Here is a 20,154-nt window from a genome sequence, read left to right as displayed (position 1 = left end):
TCAGGTCACAGGTCACCACTGCAGGAGTTGAGGCAGGAACTCAAGTAGCAGCTTCAATCAGAAACCATGGAGAAACACTGCTTACTGGCTTGTTATCGTAGGCTGAGCTGGCTTTCTATGGATGGGATCGCCCACAGCGGGCTGAGCTCTCCTACGTTAACAGTCAAGAAAATCCCCACGGCATGCCCACTGGACAGTCTAATCAGCAAGTCCTCACCTGAAATCCCTTCTCAGATTGAGTCTAAGTGGTGTCCAGTTGACAGCCAATGCTAGCAACCATATGTCAACAGAAGATAAGATGTTCAGAAGCTCATACTTCAGTAAAATAAAAGACTGGCGAATGGAGACATCAACCTATTTCCAACCAGGCCAGTGTCAATGAATTCCTCCTCTGACTCTTCCGCCCACGCTTCTCAGTCTTCCCAGCTGTTCACTGTCTCTCCCTTTGCCTTCTGTTCAGATGCCTTATTATTTATAAATAGCAAATCTATCTCTCACCTCGCTTTTACAGCATGCTATTTTTAAGTGCCTGGGAGAAATAAATCAGTCAAATAAAAGTTACCCTTTCGACTGACCTCAGCTGGCTCACAATAAATTGTTAAGATGTACTAAAGATGGCTGCCTGGGTTCTATGACATCAGTAATAGCTTTCACGTGCTGCTGTGCCCTCTTCGTTACTAAATTCCTTTTGAAAGTGGACACATTCTCACTATCGTTCTTGAGGCATAAGGAGAAATAGCTTCAAGCAGCTAACAGACTCCCTGGATCACTGGCACGCCGCTCACAAATGTCCAGCTCACTCCTCTCCACACTCCCATCCTCTTACAATTCCTTCATCCTTCCAAGCTTGGATCACTGCAGCTTCCTACAGGGAGTCTTCTTTGATTTTCTGTCTTACGTTCTTCCCAGTCAAGATCAAAAACCCACACCCTCTCTCATGAACCTCCATAACATCCTATTTTTTTCTCTATAACATATACGGTCATGAATCAGAATTGTGTAACCAGGAATTTGAATAAAACTGTTCTACATGTGTTGCTAATTACTGAGCCCCAAACTAGAAAGAGATCTTTTAACTTCTGTAGCTTTTCTGGTGTGCACAAACACACCTAGGTCGGATTACTAAGCAGTAGGTGCTAGCAACTCTCCTATAAATGTCTCACAAACTCCTACTGACCAGATGTTCCCAAATCCATGATTATCCAGGACCCTCTCACTGTGAGCTACCTCTCAGTGACCCATGATTCCAGTCACTCTTTTCAAAACACTGATCATTCATGTGTGTATCCATGTATGTACATGACAGAGGCAGGAGTGTGGCAGAGGTGAGGACAGCTTTGGAGCCTGTGGTTAACATGTACAGGACAGAGGAAGTGTGGCGGAGGTGAGGACAGCTTTGGCGCCTGTGGTCAACTCCTTCCAGATTAACACAGGTTCCAGGGACTGAAGCGTGTCAGGCTTGTGCAGCAAGTCCTCACCCACTGGGCCATCTCCTCAGTCCCCCGACTACTTGGGATATAAATACACATCAGTTCTCAGAGGGCCTCATGAAGCACGACCAGCATCAGCCACTTAGATACAACAGTGAGTCTCCTGAAGCACACCCCCTGACCCTGGAGGGATTCCATCCAGACACATACTGGCTATGTCTCTCAAGTCAGTGACATATTTCTTTGTCATCCTACTGGACCAGTAGCACCTTGAGAATAAGAACCAGGTCTTCGTTAAAATAGGCATTTAAATTGACATTTTAAAAACACTAAAACAGGGTTTCAGAGAGACCAAGAAAGAAGAAAGATCACTTGTCATCTCAATAACACAAAGATTATCAAGTAAATTTTCTTCATTTTCTTCATATTTTTATGAGTTATAGATTACATTTATATAAACTGCTACATACATCTTGTCTTTTCTCGTAGTAGTACTTGCCAGCTTATTTTAATAGATGCATAGCTATCCAATGAGTGGACTGACCATTATTTACTTGGTCATTTAATTCTCTTTACTAAAAAACTGTTCCCTCACGTATTTTCATTGTCTTGGAAAACCATACCCGTCTTAATTTTACATGAGCTCCAGCCCCTCTTGTGAAGTTCCTGAATCAGAGTAAGAGGGAACACCTTCATTTCTACGGAAACACGCTGCGTACAGGCTTGGCTGCATCTGCTCATCTTTAACAACAGGAGTGAGCGCCAACAGCACTGTGTGTGCATGGCTTCTTCTTGTGTTGTCCTGTCTCTTGGATCACTAGCAAAGGTAAACACTTACAGATTCCCAAAGGCCTGCTTACCCACATTTCTTCCCACAGCTCTTACCCAATCAATCATTGTGGCAGGCTTTCTCTTGGGCCACCAACCAGCTCCCAATTCATGACATGGAAACTTATTCTTACTTATGAATGCTCCACCTTATCTTATGCTTGTCCCACTAGCTCTTGTAACTTAACCTGTTTCTTCTCATCTATGTTTCGCATCTGGGTTTTTTACCTTTATTTCATTCTGTATGTCCTACTGCGTGTCTGGCTAGCCCCGGGAATCCCCCTCTTTCTTCCTCTTCTCTTCACCTTTCTTCTCAAGCCTAGCTTCCTCCTCGTACTTATCCTCTCTGCCTGCCAGCCCTGCCCATCCCTCTCCTGCCTAGCTACTGGCCGTTCAGCTTTTTATTAGACCAATCAGGTGTCTTAGGCAGGCAAGGTAAAACAGTAACACATCTTCACATAGTTAAACAAATGCAGCATAAACAAATGTAACACATCTGTGCCTACAGTTAAAGTAATATTCCACAAGTCATTACCAAGTTCTTAGTGGCCTGTGACACTTCTCTGAGAGAATTCCTTTCCAGCTGATGATTTGCCCCTGAAGTATCCTGTCTTGCCTTCTTCTCTCAACACATACCTCACACACTTTATTTACTTCAATTTTCCTAACCAAATTGGTTACTGTTTTCCTTCAAATTTCATTGGGAAGCCTATGCAAGAGGTTTGCTATGAGTTCAAGGCCAGCCTGGGGTACCTAGTAAGGATGGCCAACTTGAACTACAGAGTCTTTTAAATGGGTTGGAGGCATGGGGGGGTGCACTCACAACTTAATCACTAAAGATGCCTGCTGACAAGACTAATGACATGAATTTGACCTGCAAATCCTGTATGATATAGGTTGTCCTCTGACTTCCATATGCATGACATGGCACACACTGCACGCACATGCACACACACACACACACACACACACACACACACACTAAATACATATAAAAAATAACATTTCTAAAAGTCACCCTTTGAATTTATGTTCTTGTTTTACCCTTTTTTTTTAATCTAGCCTTTTAACTTATAAGTCTGAGATGGGCCATTCTGCACTAGCCAATGATCTACTGCAGTGTGTTTCACATATGAAGCACTCAGTGAATGCTTAAATACCCCTGTTAAAGGATAACATCTAGAAAATGAAATCGTATTAGTCTCTGCACAAATTAATTAACAAACTCAACACAAAAGGTCAGAGGCACTCTGTAACCAATAGGAAGACAACCTTCAGATCTGTTTCTCCCACTGCAGGCAGGCATATAAACCCTGTGGTGTGGGTTTTTCCTCCAGAGGAAGTGCTGTATGCTGCAGGGAAGACTTTGAGACCAGGATGTTCTAAAGGGAAGTGAAATCTTCCACTTTGCCAGGAATGCTCCTCAAAACGCAGAAAGTAAACAACACAAAAGCTTAAGAAAGTCCCTGAAACTGACCAGATGGACTAGGCCCCTCCTCCTCATGCGTTTACAGCAGTAAGGACGCCTGCTGAGAGACCTGCAGGCTAACCCAACCACCTAGAAGAGGCAGAGACCAACAAAGTGTCCTGGAAGAGACATTCCAACCTGGCAGGCGGCCTGCAGACTGTGCACTGCCTTCTGGGCTTCCAGCTTTCACGAGCCTTCACCCATGTTGGGGTGGGCTGTGGTAATGATACAACTATCTGAGTCATTTCTTCTCCTGTAGGTAACCTCAATCGAACTCACTGGCTCCACCAAGCTGTGCTTTGGTGGTACCTTCTTTTGAGCTATCAGCGGATCCCTATCTGGGGTGATGAAAGTTTGTTCACTTCCCAGGAGTAGTGCCACACCACAACCACATGGTTTAGGAAAGCCTTTTTCATGACAAGCTGCATTTTCACATCTGTCCATAAGTCACACAAACTCCCTTTCACACAGAGTCAGCAGTATGGAAGACAGGAGGATAGTGTGATACCTGTTTTACTAAGTCACAGTCCTAAGATAGCTGTCACATTGTGTGTTTGTGTACTAACAAACAAAACTCACATCATCACGTAGACAGTATGCAAGTCACACATTCAGGTACTGCAACTGTGACAGCATGGTAGTGGTTCTGTCAATCACCCACTGCACAACAGAAAAGTAATACATTCATATGGAGTTCACAAACTTAAATACCCCAAATATCACCCAAGGAGGAGCAGTTTTATTCTTCTTTTCCTGCCAGACTACCTCTTGTGTGGCTGTGCACGAGTGTGCACATGCATGTGCCTATGTGTGTAGGTGCAGAGGCCAGAGGTTAACACAAGATGTCTCCATCTACTGATATCCAGTTTTTATTTTGGGTTTTGTTTTTGAGACAAGGTTGATCAGTAAACCTGGTAATTGCTATTTCAACTAGGCTGGGGGCAGGAGCAGCCAATGAGCCCCAGAGATGCTCTATCTCCTCGCAATAGTTAGAGGGCATGCATCACCATGCCCAGCTTTTATGTGGGTGCAAGGTCTGAAGTCAGGACCTCCTGCTTACACAGCAAATGCTCTTACCTACTGAGCCATCTCCCCAGCTTCAATTGTCATTTTCTGTTGCAAAGAGATGGTTAGACAAAAAAAAAGAAAGAAAGAGAAAGAAAGAAAGAAAGAAAAGGAAAGAAAAGCACAGCATCAATAAAAAAAAAAGATAAATAAAAAATAAGCCACCATACATGTGCTTCCCAGGCTGCAGCATGGATGCAGAATACCCATTAATCTAACCTCCATCTCAAGGCCCACAACAACACTGCTGGGGAAGTTAATCTTGGTGAGGTCTGAGGCACTGAAATGAGCATGCTGAATGGGTGTCCCTTCTCTGAAATGCTTGGAGCCAGAGGCATCCAGATTTCAGATTTGACATTTTTATATCCATAGTGGGATATTGGGGGGTGAACACAAGATTCATGTACATTTCACTTGTGCCATTTATACAAAGCTAAAGGATGCTTCTTGCAGTGTCTCCAGGGCACCTGTGTCCTAACCCGTCAGCAGCAGCAAAAGCAGGTGTGGGACTCTCTACTGGCGCATCAAGTCAGCAACCAAACTGCTCTGGATTTGGAAGCACTTCAGATGTTCAGTTTTAAGATTATTCACAGTAAGTTTCTCTTGTCTATTTTAAGTAGAAGAATAAATCAAATAATTGTAGTAGCCCTACCTTATATATTGGAAAAGCTACATCTCCTAGTTAACACACAAATACATCAGAGAGATGGTTAGGGTTATACCATATTTTCTGTTTACATTTAAAACTAAAGAGGATGATTTATGAATTTTTTCCATATATTGATTTTTATTATGGTTGAAATATGTTGAGTCTGAATATAATTTAATAATGAATCACTAGTCGCTAGTTAGGTAATGGGCTGGAAAACTGGCTCAGTAGTTAAGCATACATGCTGCACTTGTGAAGACTGGCACTCAAAGCCCAGCACCCACGCCAAGCTGGCTGTCTCATAAGCACCTGCACCTGCAGCTCTCAAGGGGCCAACATCCTCTTCTGACCTCTGCATGCACAGGCACTCATGCCATGTACAAACACCTGGGTACGCACTCAGATAAGCACTGCAGAAAGACACACAGACAAATAAACAAAAATAAACCTTTTTTAAAAAGAGATGGAAATGCCTTTAATAAAAAAATAAACAAATGAATGCAGTTGGTCCACAGCTGATCCTCTGCCATTTTCAAGGCTAGGTGTTTCTAACATTACACAGGCTGCTTTTTAACATCTAGACAAACTGACAAGTGAGTGCAATGGTTTGAGACACAGCCTGATTTCTGTTGGAGAGGTTATCAGGGGCTTACAGCCAGGCCACTAAACTCCCCCCAGAGAGTGGTTCAGGGGCGTGAAGGGGAGCCCTGGGTGGTGTAATTGGCAGAGAAGTCTCTGAAAATCTGGGGAAGCTGAGGGCGTGCTGCCTGCCAAGCTCACTCTTTGCAAACAATCTTACCTGTAACTTCAGAGGCAACCCTGCGTTTCCTGAGCTGATGGATTGAAACTTCTAATGCAGAGACTTGGAGAAGAAACTCCCCACATCAAAAGCACAGGCTAATAAAGTTACTATAATTCAAAGGAAACTCGACTCCAAGCTTCCTGGAAGCCAGAGCAAATAGAAAACATTGAGTTACATAATTCTCAGTGGTGGACAGAGGAAGGGTGCCAGATCATAAGGAGGGAAGCGTGCCTTCTGAAACTAGATTCTGAGAGCCTGTCATGTGAATTCTGACGACAGGAGCTAAACACAGTAAGAGACAATGCGCTGGGCCACTTTATAGGAAATGCAGGAACCTTTGTGTTATGAAATAGCTTTTATGGATAAAATACTCAGACTTTTAAAAACACCTGCATGTCACACACGTGGCCCACAGGTCCTATGGGGCACACAAGATCATCCAACAGACAAACAAATCAATCCCTCAGGCCCACCCAAATCAATGTCCTGCCTCACAATTATAACCAACCAACCCAGTACCGAGCTGGACAGCCCTTCTTTCCAGGAGAAGCTCTTTTGGTACCCACCATTCTCTCTGCCCATGAAAACTCTCTCAGTACCTTCCAAATCTTCAAGTCCATCCTAACCCTTCCCTGAGGCTCAGATGCCTACTGCCAAAAGCTGAGGTCAGGTTACCTATGGGGAAGACCCAGACACATCTCTTACAGACATCCAACTAGAAAAACAAAATGTAGGATTAAATATTTTCTGGTGATTTACTTCGGTATGAAAGTAGAGATAAAGTTATTGCACCGCTCTCCAAAATCATTCATAAAACCACTTCTGTACGAAAATCAAAAGGCTTTTGCTGAGGGAGAGTCAGACTCTGAATCTTCAAAGCAGCCACTCTCAGCTACCTGGGGTGGAATTTGAACCCTCTACATGTGAAAGAGTTGCACAAGGAGAACCAGACTACAGAAACAGAGCTGCCTTCTGCACGGTCTGAATCTGAGCCACGCTCACCTACTTAAGAGCTGTGAGACACTTTGGTTAGTTTCTCTTTGCAACTGTCTTATTGCTAGGGTTCTTGAGAGCCCAGTGAGTTGATGTACGTAACGCTTCTAGAACAAAATCCATGCCCAGCTGGAGCACATGGGAAGGCAGGCCGCTCAGGTCTACTCTGACATGCACACTCTCAGTTACTCTGCTATCTAACTGATCACGACCTAGCTTTCAGCAAGTACACACTCCTCAGAGAAGGTTAGCATTCTGTTTAAAATAAAAAGTCTTTTACAACAGCAAGGTTAATTAAAATCACCCAAATTTCAGTTCATGTAGACATTTATCAAGGTCACTATCATTCCTATTCACCCATTTTACATTCCTCTTCAGTCCATCCTTTACTTCCCTCTTGTTCTCAGTGACCAAAACTTTAAAACTGGAAAATAAGCAAATTTTACAGAGAACTGTTTGATTAAAAGTTATTTCTCTACATGTATCATACCAGCTATTTAATATTTTTTCAGTCTTTGTTCTCAGAAGCACAGGTTTGGCTTAGCTCTGCTGAGATCATCTTGAATTAACTTACTATTACCTTTGTCCAGACTTGGGTTCTAAAGTCTAATGTAAGTGACAATAGCTGCAGTCACAGTCCCTTTGATCACTTAGCCTGTAAAGAGTGCTTCTTCCAGAAGGCCCTATCATGTGTGCTCAAGTTTTGCCAGACAGCTGTCTCTTCAGCCCACAGCATTCAGGATGGTTACATTCACATTCAGAAGGAAGCTGCTCACACCACAGTTAGGGACAGAGAAGGCTGCCATCCAGCATATGGGGACATATATTCACCCATCAGCATGAAAAGGCTGAAGAGCACTAACCTGCACTCTTTAGAATACATTTTCCTCAGTTATGTGTTCTCCTATTGCAAAGAGATTAAATGGGAACCAGGGAATATCTGCAGATTAAAGAAGCAATTCATAGAAGGTAACATTTCCCTTAAAAATTCCTAATGCATCTGATGCCATAGAACAGTAATACTGCACAGGGTTAACTTTCTAATTTGGCAAATAATATTTGTATGTACACATGTATGCATGTGTGTGGAAGGCAAAGGAGAACTTTGGGTATCATTTCTAAGGGGCCATCCACATGTTTTTGAGAGAGGTTTTCCCATTGACCTGGAACTCTCCAAGGCTAGGCTAATTGGTCACAGAAGCTGTCTCTGCCTCCTCAGTGTTGGAACTGCATGAATGTCACCATATCTGGCTTTTCTAATGGTTTCTGGGGATTAAACTCCGGTCCATCTCCTCAGCTGCTAATGTGGCAAATTCTTTTAAGAGGTTTGCACAGCAAAAAGCATTGGGAGATGTTTTTGTGCATTCTAAAGTTTAGTCTCTCACCCAGTCAGCAGAACTCAAATTTCACCTGACCCCTAACCCTATCTTCAGTCCAGGATGATAGAAGAACAGTCTTCGGAGAGGGCTGAAAAACTACTCTGGAGAGGAAAGCAGCTGAAGAGTATAAACTGATCCTGTCCATGCTGCCTAATGAGTATCCCCGGGGTAGAAGATGCTATCTGCTATCTGTCTTTAAGTCTTCTAATTGATGCATCTATAGACATAAGTGAGGCTAGGACCTACTGGGCAGTAACTGCTTCTTTGTAAGAAGAATAATGTAGTCAGCTAGAGAAATTTAGCAATGTGACCTATAATTCTGCAAAAGTGGGAAAAGAGGAGCACATTTGGGGCAGGGGGGACGAACATACCAGCATGTCACTTGCAACAGCTCCCAACCATGTTTTGCCAGCCACAAATTTTACATGGCAACCCATTATAGGTCAAGCACTGAGACACTAACAATGGGAACTTTAGAGCCGGGTACTGGTGACACATGCCTTTAATTCCAGCACTCGGGAGGCAGAGGCAGGTGGATTTCTGTGAGTTTGAGGCCAGCCTGGGCTACAGAGTGAGCTCCAAGAAAGGTGCAAAGCTACACAGAGAAACCTTGTCTCAAAAAAAAAAAGGGAACTTTAGAGTTACTATTTAAATATAAAGTAGGAAGCCACATATGAACCTGCAAATGACTTTACACAAGTTTCTCTCTTTAATAAAAAGAGAAAACGTCGGAATTATTTTATAAGCTAATATCTTGGGGAGGTACACAGGAAGATTCCAAATTCACCTCACTATTGGAGAAAAAAAATGCTTTTGCCATACCATTGGAAAAGTCTTCCTCTTGTTCTAAAATAATTATTTTTTTAAATGATGTACTCAGAAAAATAGTATACAGCCATATTGGCTTTATCTAAATATCAACAATAAAGAATAAGACAACAAAATATCAGATCAATAGTATAAAACCAGTCATTGTATAATGTTTCAGCCACCAATTCTCTGCTTGTAGTTTCTGGAAACTGGCTTTCTGAGACAGTATCAAGAATAACTTCAAGTCTACAGTCTCCACTGTGGAAGTCACTCACTTAGTAGGCAGTGACTGAAAGTCTATTCTGTGCCAACAGTGATGCTGCTGCTTTGTAATCATCCCCATTGCAGGTACTGTGCTTCATATTTAACTGACAATCCCCAGGAACTCCGTGCTCACATTTAACTGCTTATTTCCAGCAGCTTCTGGGGATCTATCTGAAGCTACAGCTTCGTGTGACCCCCTCCTTTTCTTATCCTTGATAGCTACACATGTCCATGGTTTGGGTAAGAGTTTGGGGGAGGAAAAAGTACTGCAAGCAAACATTCCTGATGACTCCTGATCTCCAATAGGAATTTTCTCCTTTCATTTTAAGATTAGAAAAGGACAGAACCAATTATTTGGCAGAACAATAAGAAGTGTTGGGAAATATCAAAGTGGTCTTGAAAACTGTAAAATGCTTTCCTAATGTAATCTATCATTGCTTGGTTATTCTGGTGATGTCAAGTATTCATTTGATTATTATGGGAATTGGAAATCCCCTACTATCTGAACTGCCACAACAGAGAACTACACAAAGTCTGTGTCATCTTTATGATGCTCAACATAGTGTTTAATTAAAGCCATCAATACCCTGTGCCAGTTCAGTTTACCCTGAAAGAATTCTAACTTCGCTGACTTCTAAACAATGACTTAACAGGAAGAGAATGGAATTTCAAGTTAGATCTCGATTTTGCTTTCATATGACCTTCAACAATGTAAGCTCTGTGAAATTCAGTCTCTCCAGCTATAAAAAGTGGCTGATAAAAAAGTCACAGAGTTTGAAAAAGGAAGGCAACATTCAGCTTGTCTACGCAGGAGAATTTAACATCCCCATGCATCTTTCCTAAGCAGTGTACAAACTGACAACCAGCTGTATACTCTCTTTGCCAGACGAGAATTCTAGAGGGCTAAGTTTGTGTCAGTTTACCTATATCCTCCCATTTTATGTCATAAGAACTGGAATTCCAGTACCTTTCAAATAGCCCCTCAACTTTCTGAATATCTTCACAAAGCCATACTGATTGTCCGTGTTGGTCAATCATGTTTACTAGACCAGACTAAATATCCCCAAAGCTTTCCAACTTCCAAGTGTCTTAACATGCAAAGAGAGGAAGGCCTTTCTGGAACGGAAATCAGGACCCACGTAGACATGTGCGAGGCACACAATGCTGTCATCTCTGCAGGGTGTGGACCTGGGACAAACTTCCACCCCATTGTTAAATTCATCACTACAATGTAGCATTCTGCCTCGGGCAGACTCAGCAAAGGTAATAAATAAAATTCTGACGCAGACAGTCTTTGTTATCTTTTTACATGGTTTATATAAAAGATCCCAAAGATGTTCAGAAGTATGTATTACTCTTCTCCAATATAATCATTTACCCAAGTAAAACACCATTATTTCCTTATAACACTTGAATAAAAATGGCAATTAAAATGAAATACTTTGGCTGCTATCATCTGCAGGATCTAAGCACGTGTTTACAAATGTAAGCACAATCCCAAGAAGGCACGTTACCACGACCAACCTCACACATGGCTGTTATTTACTAATCTTCTCTGTGTGTTTTCTTCTTTGAGGCATTGTTCTAGGATTCAGCCCTAATAAATAAACCTTGTATGGTTAATTATGTTGCTGCACTAACAATAACAAGTTGGCCCGCTTCCATTTTGACTGTAAAAATCTTCATTAAGGAAGATAATGAACACAGGGACTGAAAAGTCCACCACAGAGAGAGGCATGGGACCTGCCAGGAAAGGAGGGTGTATATACAAACTAAACTCAGGCAAAGCACGATACTAATTTATCTTACATGCAAATGCCAACTTGACAACATTCAGTGGGAATGTGATTATTAAAGACTGTCTAGTCTTTCTTGATTAAATTTTCTGCTTTAAGCAAGTTTTAAAATTTTTCTGTTTCAGAATTTATTCTTGCTGGGTATAGTGGCTTGGTGTATTACCAGATTCAGAATTAAAAAACAGCCTAGATTGCATAATAAATTTTAAATCCCTCTCTCAAAATGCTCTTATGTTCTCTCTCTCTCTCTCTCTCTCTCTCTCTCTCTCTCTCTCTCTCTCTCCCCCCCCCCTTATTTTCCTAATTTAAAAAAAAAAGAAATAGTTAAAGGCTGCAGAGGCTTTCAAATGTTCCATGCTAGGAAAGGGAAATCCTACCAGTGAGTCATAGCTGCAGCTGAACGTGATAGCCAGAGAAGCGGACGGGTGAGGAGCCGGAGAAGCGGACGGGTGAGGAGCCAAGGGAAGACCCTGGCACACCCTGATATTCTCAGGAAAGGCAGCCGGAGAGACCACAAGCATGTTTTACTTGAGGTAAAACAGAAGCCACTGCCTCCTGTTGGATTTAGTGTTGTCAGGAGTGTGACTTGGAAATCTTTCATCATGAAGGCCTGAGAGCTAAGAAAAAGAAATCCTACTTGTGTAAAACCTATCTCAGATGTTTTAAGCATCACAAAGGTATTTAGACATTTAATTAGCTTAATTAGTGCCTGAAAAAAGTCAGTAAATGTGCCAAAATAATTGTGCTCTTAACAGCAGTGGGATAACTTCTGCCTGAGCCATAGAACACTATTGTTCTTAACAATCACTAAGTTCTGAAGTAAAGCCATTACTTTAAAATAAGTACACACTGATCTTTAAGGGAAACTCAGAGTATCAAATATAAAATTTGTAGAAATCAGGAAGAACCTATGGGCCAGTGGAAGACAAAGGGAGAAGTCTCACTGGGAACTGAGGCTCATGGACCGAGTGCACATACACAGTTCCTTGTTTACAGCAAGACTATGTCATAGTAAACTAACTGCAAATACGGTACATAAAACTGCATACCATCCACCCAACCACTAAGCATCTGGCTTAGCCACACAGTACTCTGTGCAGCATCATGTGATCATGTGACTGTGGTCCTGAGAGGTCAAAATGATTGTGTGGGAGCTGCAACCCATGCTGCTTTCAACACCAAGTGTATCATTCCTGTGCCCCTAGCATGGGAGAAGATCCAAACCCAAAAGCCTAGCTTCTGCTGAATGCACACCAACCTACACTGCCCTAAAGCAGAAATAGTAAGACAAACCATAGATGAGTCAATTGCTTTTGTTTAGGAAAATGAGGTGAAATCACCTGCCATGCAGAACTGCTGGTATCATAAAAGCTGAGGCTGTGATCTGACACATACGTGCTCAACTGAGGATGACTTTATTACCAGCACTAAAATCATCCTTCCATTATATTGGCATTAATGAGGCAGGTGAAGTGTTCCATATACCGAAACACTCAATCAGGGCAATGTCTTTTCCCTTTGACTACAATAGTTATTTAATCTTTTTAAGGCTATTTCTACTTAATCACAACTACTTTCAAATAAAGCAGTTGTAACAAGATTTAAGAATATGAGGGTAGGGGTGCTGAAGAGATGGCTCAGCAGTTAAAGGCACTTGCTGCTCTTGCACAGAATCCAGCTCTGGTCCCTAGCACCCACGTCAGGCAGCTCACAACCATCTGTAACTCCAGCACCAGGGGGAACTGGTGCCCTCTTCCTGACTCCACAGCACCTGCACTTACACATACACACACACACACACACACACACACACACACACACACACACACACTGTTATAATGAAAATTTTTAAAGAACTTGAGGGATTTGCTAGGCCACAGGAGCAGCTCCACATGAGAACACTTGCCCAACATCTGTAAGGACCTGTGTAGCATCATCAGGGCCAAAGGCTTTGGTGAAGAATCCGGGTGGAGTGGAGGGTTCTTATATAAACAGTGTATTAAACTAACAAGTGAAATTTTCCTATCAGAGGGACTTCTGAACTAGAATGTACAACTTCATGTTCAGTATGACAATGTGATACCCATAGTGCTCTACACTCTCAACCACATAAAATGATCACCTAAATACTAATAATTCTCATAAAACAGTCGAGACTGTCACCACTGAGACACATAATTCATGAGGGGAAAGGCTGCAGGAATAATTTAAGACTCTCTCCCACAAACTCAACAAACAGTCCTTTCAATGTACATTGGGGCTTCGTAGAATGCTTACGATTTTACTAGAAAATGCAGCGAGAAAAGGCATCATTAACTTACACCTTACATAAGGAACAAAGCTCTGTGTAATAGGCTACTCCTCTGAAATGCCCTTTATTTGTATGACAGTAATAATCCTGTTAACAATAACTTTAAAGACCATCACATGAGGGCTGGGGGTGTAGTTCTGTGAGCATTTGTCTTGCCTATGTGCGGCACTTCAGTTTGAGCTCTAGCACAGCAAAAAGAAAGAAAGAAATCACTGTTGAGAGGTATGAACAGAAGATGAGGGGGCTTCTGCAATGCTAGCAATATTCATTAGCCAATACACACCAATAAGGAGCAGTTTACTAAACACTTACTGCGTTCCAGGCACTAGTCCAACTCAACCGAAGAGAATGCACAACATGGAATAGCAGACGAACAAGACAGGTCAGTGTCTGGTGTGACATCCTAAAGCAACAAAGAACAGAGTAAAGCAAGAGAGACTCGAGCTGAGGCATGGGGAACCTCTGAGGCCTGACTGAGGTGACATTTTAAAAAAAGACTTAGGTGAGGGAAACCATGCACCAATTCAGAAAAGGAACAATTCAAGAGGAAGAGTGAGCCAGCCGAGGGCCCCTTGGGACACTTAGGAAGAGGACAGTGTAGGAAGGACAGACTGTCCAAGAGTGCAGAAGGTGAGGGAAGGGGAAGGCGTGAGCAGGCCACAGCCAAGCGATCAAAGGGCAGCGAGCCACCAGCTTTCATCAAAGCCCTGGTACAGCTGCCATGAGGAGACTGTAGGGAAGGAAGCAAGGACAGACCACGGAGACCTGCTGGAGGCTGTGGCCACAACTCAGCCAAGACCTGAAGGTGCCCTGGGCCAGGATAGAAACCACAAAGCAAGTGAAGTGAGTAGACTCTGGGTGGATTCTGAAGACAGGGCCAAAAAGATGGGATGGCAGATTAGAGGGAACAAGGAAGCAAGCATGAATGAGCCCACAGTGACTCCCCAAGTCTTTGGCCTAACTGGGAAGACAGATTTGCTATTAACTAATTACACAAAGGGATTCTGGGTCACAGAGATGGGGATGTGCAAAGGATCTCAATTTGTGTCTTGATACTTCTGAGGCATTACTAGACATGCAAATGAAGTATTGAGTGGGCAGCTGTACTTAGGAGCTAAATTTTAGATGACCATTTATTTTACAGGCAGCTAAACAAAAAATAAAATCTAATCAATAAAATGAAACCTTAACTTCTAACATCTATTTGACTAGTCAATATAACGCATTTCCTCCATTATTAACTTTCACTTAGTACATCAATGTAATGCTCCATCATAAAATTCCCAGAACACTATTAAAAACCCTCACTGAACTCTTAAGATATCCTAGAAGAATAATTTCACTCAAAGTGTAATTAAAAATGAATATTAGCAAACAGAGAAAATAGGCTAAATCATTATTTAACAATATAAAAGGTTCAAGTCACCCCTAAGGTAAATTATAATGCTTAGAAATAAAATGTCATCAGCTCCTGTCAGATCTCAATGTAGTTTTCACTGCAGACTTAGAAAACTCATGCAGACTCAAAATGGCATGAATGTAGCACTCCACAGACACACAGCTATTCAACATGAATAGATTTTCACCTTTAACAAAATAGTGTGATCATTTTTAAGGATAATGTGTTTTTTAAAAAAACCTCAGCATATTGATAGTTAATGCAATCACACTGTGTGGTGACTGAATGATAATGACTCTCATAGGCTCATGTATTTGGATGCTTGGCCCTCAGCTGGTGGAACTCTTTGGGAAGGATTAGGAGGTGTAGCCTTGTTGGAGGAGGTGTGGCCTTGTTGGAGGTGTGTCACTGGAGGGAGGCTTTGAGGTTTCAAAATCCCACAACATTCTCAGTTAGCTCTCTGCCTTGTTTGTGGATGAGATGTAAGCTCTCAGCTAATGATTCCACCTCATGCCTGACTGCCTGCTTCCATGCCTCCCACCATGATGGCAATGGACTCTAACACCCTGGAACTAAACCCCCCCCCCCCAAACTCTTCTATAAGTTGCCTAGTTACACTGTCTCTTCACAGCAATAGAAAAGTAACTAAGACATACTGCCTGGCAGCTGCATGCTGCCCTGTATCAAACATAACCTAAGTTAGGGGTTAAACAAATAAGTAGCTCCCTCTACTCCCAACTACACCAAGTATCAGATTTTTTGTCAGTTTAGGATCTCATCATTTGATTTTGATTCTGTAATACAATTCAAATACAGAACATTCAAATACAGAACTAGGAGTCGCTGACATATACAGGGTCATTTACCAAACAGGGAAAAGAGATGCTTTCAAATAGCTAACCCATGAACACTGCTTTTAAACACTGTAAACCCTGTAAGAACTGCTACTCAAGAATGAAAGTTTAGAGACAAGTCAAATGGGCTGATGGAGGTTTGCCCATGCAGCATATGAAAGGGAACTGTCAGTAAATAATGTGCATGTTTAGCATATTGTTGCAACCTTAAACATGAAGTTATCAGCAAGCAGGACGCTATTGAGATTTCTGTTTTCCCAGTCCCAGAATTCCCCAAACTAACTATGCTGCTGTCTAACACAAAAAGTTATAACCCAAGACAGCTGGTATCATGGGGCAAACATCTTATATCCCTCAGCTTATGAAAACTGGACGGAAATGAGACACATTGCTGTGGAATAAGCCTTCTGTACACTGTGAATATATATATATATATATATATATATATATATATATATATATATATATATATATTCTCACTGGCTAATAAAGAACTGACTGGCTGGCAGCCAGGCAGGAAGCATAAGCGGGACAGCCAAACTGAGAATGCTGGAAGGGAGAAGGGCAGGGTCAGAGGAGTCACCAGGAAATGCAGAAAGAACAAGACATGCTGGAGGACAGGTAAATCCACGAGTCACATGGCAATACATAGACTAATAGAAATGGGTTAATTTAAGTTGTAAGAGCTAGTTAGTAACAAGCCTGAGCTATTTACCTCGTATTTACAATCAATACTAAGTCTCCTACTTGGGAGTAGCTTTTGGGACAGAAACTTCCACCTACAACACGTACTTTAAAAGAGATACAAAAAGTCAGATCTGGTGGCACAGAACTGTAATCTCAGCTAGTTGGCTCACTGAGGTAGGAGGACTGTAGTGGAATATTTATTTTAACTGGGCAAAGATATGTTACATTTGTTTAATTATGAAAAAATGTTCGCTGTTTCACCATGCCTGCCTAAGGCACCTGACTGGCCTAATAAAAGATGAATGACCAATAGCTAGGCAGGTCTGAGCTACTCCATGCCCCTAGCATGCCCTTTAGACTCCTCTACTTATCGCCTGGCAAACGTGGCACAGTGCCCGACAGACTTGGTAACTTCCTTCAATGATGGCTGGTGATGTAGAAGTGTAAGCTGAAATAAACCCTTTCCTCGCCAAAGTCTCATGATGTTTTATCATAATAGAAACACCTAACTGAGACATTACCCTCACCTAATTATTTAGCATTCATTATGAAACTGAATGCTTATATCATACTAAGTTAAAGAAGGCAAAAGGCCTTACCTTGTATGATTCCATGACTGCTGGGGTGGGGGTCGGGTAACAGAGTTTCTTTCTGTGGTGATGAAAATGTTTTAGAAGGAACAGTAATGACAGCTACATATCTTTGTGAGTACTGCTAGCTATGAAACACTAAATTGGACACTTGAAAAGGGTGGATTTTATGAGTTTGGAATCCTTTGGTTTTCAGATAACAGCAGTGTGAGTCCTTGTACTTCAAGCAAAGCCCCATGTACTTCAATAACAAAGTAGCTCCAAGATTGATCAATAGATGACAGATCATTGCTAAAGTTCACAACGCAGTCCTAAACAAGCAAGAAAGATGCTTCACTCATGAGACTGCTGAAGGAAGAAAACGTAAAACTCATTCTAAAACTACAACTTAAATGAAAAAAAAATATAAAACGTTAAGAACTTGATATATTTTGGTCGTTCAACAAATGTGCTCACAGAGAACACTTCATCTTCCAAAAAGGCACTGGACCTACTTTCCGCCTCACTAAAAGAAAATCCCTTCCCCAGAGATTTGATTAATCCTACATGCTAACTTTTAAAGGAATCTTGTTTTCCCCTAGGGAGAAAGCATTACCTCCCTTCATAGCTCAGGCTGAGGCCCCTAGTTATTCCAGTCCTTGCTGTTCTATTCCCTTTCATTGCGACACACATGTACTCTACCCCAAAATAGGAAGACATATTTCTATTTAACCATGCTTGCATAGACAGCATTATCCTAGCTCATCTATGACATAAGCAGGGTCCAAGGACTTGCTGAGCTTTGCGGTGCCAGAGCTTGTACTGAAGCCCAAAGGTTTTGGCACCAGTGGAAAAAAAAAATGTCCACTGGGTTTTCAGTAAATAAATAAAACAAATTCTTTTACTACTATAACACACATCTGTATGCTTTCCAATATTTTTCTCTCATTATTTCAAATAAGTTCCTCTAAGTGCAACAACTATGTCTAAAGGTTAACCTCCCACACTTACTCCCCATCTCCACAGCAATGAGAATGTCAGGTTACCCATGAACATGGAATATTGTGATGGTCATTGAGCTGTATCATCAAAAAATAAACAGAAAGTCTTTTAAAAAAGTAAACCTTTTTCCACTTAGGAAGTTGTATAAGAACTTAAAAATGAACTTAAGCTCACCTTCTCAAGAAATACCAACAAATAAATCAAGGACCTGGTTTGCAAATAGTGAGTGTGTGAGTGTGTGTGTGTGTGTGTGTGTGTGTGTGTGTGTGTTTACTTAAATTGGAGCTTATACTTTTAAAATCCCCTAACCTTCTGATGGCAGTGGACTCTGCTAAGAGATATTAGACCCGAAAGACTCACAAACTTATAAGAATGAAGCAAAATACTTCATATGGAGCATAATTAACTTACATTTTCAGGAAATAATTCAACTGACAATAAACATAACCTCAATTAATGAGTTTTATAAACATGAAAAAACCTAATGAGTTAATGTGATTACAAATGGTAAACTCTGCCTAATGAACTTTCTAGTCATCTTCCTCTTCTTATTATCAGTGCAACTGATAAGATGTCCACATATAGATGACAAGCACAAACCTTTATGGTAAGATACTGACAACTGAGGGCCACTGTAAAGCAACAGGATGTTAACTTTTATGCTTACCTTCTTAGAACAAAGCATGTAGGCCTTCTATACCTTGGTAATGTAGAAAAGAATGTGTCTTTATACATATAATGCTACATTAAGATCATGAATACATGCATATGCCTTCATCAGAAAGCACATGCATTCACACCTTATAAACAATACCCAAATTAACAAGAGGTTTGCATACATTAACTTATATAATCATCAAGCAACCCAATGGGACTTTACAGACAAAGAAACTGAGTCCCGAGAAATCGCATCTCTAGATCAGGAAGTTATATACAGAAACAGCCCATCTCTTGAGAAGCCACCACTGTGGAATGGTGCCTCTATCTCACAATAGCCGGTGCCATGGGTACCCTGAATGTTCATTATAAAATGGATGTGGTGCTTGAGGCAGGCCTTCAAGACTAAGTGGGGCAAAGGTCATGCCTGAGCACCAGTGTAATGAGACTTCTAGACTCTGCTCAGCCTCTCCGGCCTCTGTCTCCCAAGCAGGACTGCGACTAGAGAGACACAAAGCCCACAGGCCACGGGACGTGTCTGAGAACATCCTTAAGCCAACTTGGCTTTAAAGGGAACTCTACTACTCTGCAATCAGAACGTTCCCAATAGCTCTTTCTCTGAGTGATGAGGCCACGTTTAACTTTGTGTTCAAGAGATGAGATCCAGCTATGTACAAACTGACAGGCTACCAGCAACGATTTCTGTAGAGGGAAAAACACTCCATTAGAGAGACACTATAATAGTGATATCTACCCAACCAGTTCTGTTCTGTCCACAGCGGGGACTGATGGTGAGTTCTTAAAAGCATTCCCAGGCCTTTGAGCCTGACTGGCCAGCATTCAGATAGAAAGCTCTGCTCCCCAGTGGAAAAGCTTCCTCTCCCAAATCCATTTATAGAATCTGCTTGAATAAGGTAACATGAAAGCAGCTATTCCTGAAAAGTCAACGTAAGCAGGCAGCTGAGGACAGTAAGTACCTACGGTGGTACTTCGCTTTACTAGTTACTTAGACATTTGCTTCATGGTGAACTTCAGGGGTCTTCACTAAGACCTGTATATTCTGTCTTAAGCTCTCAGCAACCTGCTGTGGCTTTCCTCCTGTCCCATGGTTGCTGTATTGGCTTGTTTTTTTGTCAACTTGAAAGTTATATGAAAGCAGGGAACCTCAATTGAGAAAATGTCTACATAAGA

General features: G+C 41.7%; 1 protein-coding gene and 1 long non-coding RNA gene across 4 annotated transcripts in view; one reads left to right on the top strand and one right to left on the bottom strand.

Annotated features, from left to right (window-relative positions):
- Nucleotides 1-20,154, bottom strand: part of LOC131919739 (ubiquitin-conjugating enzyme E2 E2) — a 304,556-nt gene that overhangs the window by 257,763 nt on the left and 26,639 nt on the right. The gene's annotated exons all lie outside the window — the stretch shown is intronic.
- The window catches only part of LOC131919741 (uncharacterized), a 38,166-nt gene continuing 23,146 nt past the window's right edge, over nucleotides 5,135-20,154 (top strand). Inside the window, exons 1-3 of one of the 2 annotated variants that reach the window (XR_009381406.1) lie at nucleotides 5,135-5,383; nucleotides 9,624-9,772; nucleotides 11,803-11,918. This is a non-coding gene — a long non-coding RNA (uncharacterized LOC131919741). Of the gene's footprint in view, nucleotides 5,384-9,623; nucleotides 9,773-11,802; nucleotides 11,919-20,154 lie in introns of those variants that run through there. The other variant, XR_009381407.1, reaches the window with a different exon arrangement.

This window comes from Peromyscus eremicus, chromosome 9 (assembly GCF_949786415.1).
Source record: "Peromyscus eremicus chromosome 9, PerEre_H2_v1, whole genome shotgun sequence".
NCBI classification, from domain to species: Eukaryota; Metazoa; Chordata; class Mammalia; order Rodentia; family Cricetidae; genus Peromyscus; species Peromyscus eremicus.
The sequence above is the reverse complement of the archived record's forward strand: the minus strand, read 5'-3'. Positions and strand labels throughout refer to the sequence as shown.